At 36.6% G+C, this 2982-nt stretch overlaps 1 long non-coding RNA gene across 1 annotated transcript; it reads right to left on the bottom strand.

The window, feature by feature from the left end:
- Positions 1–268: 268 nt before the first annotated feature.
- On the bottom strand, positions 269–2544 carry LOC131244518 (uncharacterized). The gene is made up of 3 exons (XR_009170349.1): positions 2419–2544; positions 1603–1885; positions 269–498 (listed from the first exon to the last, which is right to left on the bottom strand). It is a non-coding gene; the product is annotated as an uncharacterized LOC131244518 (long non-coding RNA).
- Between the last annotated feature and the right edge of the window lie 438 nt (positions 2545–2982).

Raw genomic sequence — 2982 nt, 5'->3', positions numbered from 1 at the left:
GCATGTATGAGTACAAGGATATAAAAAACTATTGTACAGCAATAGCAAAAAGGGACCATGCGTCTGCCACAACAATATGAAAATGTAAATTTCAAACATAATACTACACTCACATGTAGATATATGTTACAAATACTGAACTGAGTCCAAACCAAAAGAATCTAATAAACAACCTTGAGATCACCGTGCCTCTAGCTGTTGAATAAGCCCCAACTGTGAGCAGGACATCCAAGCAGCCTACAAATTCAGAATGGAATTTGATGTGAGAAAGACAGAAAAAGAAGTAGCAAAGAAAATATCCAAATGTGAGAGTTATTTTACTTAACCCCCATCTGCTTTGAGGCCCATCATATAAACGGTTTGGATCATTGAAATGTGACACGAGATCCAGCTGCTGCAGTCCCTACTTATAAAACCCCAATAACAAGTGCCTACTGAAATTCGAGGTAGAACTCTTCGCTATAAATACTGGGAAATTTCATCAGTTTCTGTCATTTCCTGTAAATTAAACAGAATGATTGTAAATCAATCTACTTTGCATCCAAACGCAACAATAATGTAATAATTCATCAACCAAATTGACAAGTCTGGTTTACAAACAAAATCCAAGGGCAACTCGAAAGCAATTGCAATACATAATTCCAAAGATAAAAGTATTAGTTAAAAGACCAAATACTTGAACTTTCGGTTTACAACAAATACCAATAGAAGGGAAGCAAACATGTACCTGGACTTGCCAATCTTATTCCTTGCACAACCATAAACTCGCATCATCTAGGTGCTTAGAGCACAGACACCTGCTGTGGTATTTAAGTTCTATGAATTATCATGAAAAGGTTCATAGCACTTATTCTCTTAAAAGAGTTACAATCTAATCAGCCACAAGATCTTCCTTCTACGATTAGAAGTCTCTCATAACCCATGAAGTATCAACTCACCATTTTACCGGATGCAAATATTAAAGCTGTTGTTTTTGGCTCCCTTATCCGCATTATGACTGCAGCAAAACGCTGTTGGAAAAAACAACTTGAGAAGGAAAATTAGTCATTATTGACAAAAGATACAATGCAATGAGGATTCATATAGGCTGAATTTGTGTCTGCCCTCAATCAAAGTGGGAATCAACTTGTGAACAGTTGGGGCATAAAAATAAAAAAATAAAAAAATAAAAAAGTGGGCCCGAGAAAGTTTCAACTCCCTGTTGTTTTTAATGATGTGGCCCACTTTAATTTTGGATGTACCTTATGTTTGAGCTTGTCCTTAAAATGTGACATGTATTTAGTAAATCTGGCAAATCATTCAAAGTTGGTATTCCTGACATGGTCAGATTAATTGGGCCATATGTTACTATTAAAATATTGAATCGAATAACTTTCAAACATGTTATATAACATTGACTTTGATAACCGTGCATGACCAAAATCACTGCCAAATCAAATTTCTGGACACAAGAAAAAGGTGAATACCAGTTTTTGGGCCATAGCTTGTAGATTGATCCTTGCAATCAGCTTTATGGTGAGGCCGCAGCAGTGTAATTCGGCTGTGCTAGTTTCTACAAGCAATGTGGTGGATCCCAGTAAGACTATTTAAATTTGAACATACAAAATATTCTCTCCGTAATTAAAGAAGATTGAAATGGAGAGATTGGTGTTGGAATCGATGGTGTATTTGGTGGTGGTGGTGGTGTTGTTGTTGGCAGTGGCATTGCCTTCCACAGGCTTTCTTGAACGTTGACGACCTCTATGCATGTGGCGCTCACAGTACTTTTGATCCGACACCACATCCTTAGAGAATCACCATTTCTTTCCATCTGTTCTTCTGCACCTTCCTGGCTCTGGTTCCATGCTATTTCTATAGTCAAAGCACATATTTCTGCAACCAAGCCCTGAAATAGGAGAAGGAAAAAAAAAAAATCATTCAAAGACAAAGATGACAAATGAAAAATAAATATTACTCTTCAAATAAGGGATAAACATGCCATCCTCCCTTGTTTCAGATTACAACTCTGATTACAGCCCTGTAGACGATGTACCATTCATTATACAAAAACTGCAAACCTTGCACTCTAGCTGCTTTCCTTTTCATTTTCCTTGTCCTTACCAAACTATGGAAGAAATATAGAACACCCAAAAGATGAACTCTCAAGCACATACATAAAGCACTAACAAATCAAAGCAGTTAGTTTAAAAGAAAAAAAATAAAAATAAAGTGAAAGGAAGTCCAAAGAACAGTTTTAGGGTGGATTTTCTATATTGCATACATCGAACTCCAAAAGGAAAAAAGCTACGGAGCCAAGAGGTGCAATGGGATCATGGAGATCAGTTTCTACATTCGCTACAATTGTGGTCATTAAGAGAATCTTAAAAAAACATATTATACCTGTAAACTAGTACTCGAAGCTTAGGTACATGATTTTACCTACTTCCATGCTATGCAATGGCTAGGCACATTCCATAGGTACTCCAGAACTTCGAAGTTCAGCAATGACACCCATTTTCTCCTTGAAAAAGCACTCCATGTTATCCATCTACAAAAAGAAAATCACAAGAATTCCAGTTCTGAATAAGAATACAAAGGCAATGCACAACAAGCATTAAGATGACATGCAAGTCCTGCACTCATCAGAACAAATAGATCCCCATGGACTACTTTTAAGATGCAACAGTGGAGTCAGTACAACAGACTGCTACCACACTGTCACAAGAGTTGCACCAATACTCGATGCCAGCTGCTGCTAAATACTATCAAATATTACGTGTAGCACAACTGCAAACAGAGAAACAACCATAAATTGTAAAAGATACAACTCCAATTCTAGTAGATGTTGAAATTAAACTACCAATCCTTAGCAGTCTGCCCAAGTACACAAAAGAATTCCTGTTCTAAATATGATTCGCAAAACAAGTTACAAAAAAGACAACCCCATATAGTGTGGAGAAGGCTATGTTGATGATCATATTACTAACATATTTTGTTAAATTA

This window comes from Magnolia sinica, chromosome 4 (genome assembly GCF_029962835.1).
Source record: "Magnolia sinica isolate HGM2019 chromosome 4, MsV1, whole genome shotgun sequence".
NCBI classification, from domain to species: Eukaryota; Viridiplantae; Streptophyta; class Magnoliopsida; order Magnoliales; family Magnoliaceae; genus Magnolia; species Magnolia sinica.
Note: the sequence above shows the minus strand (reverse complement) of the source record. Positions and strands in the feature narration are given on the sequence as shown.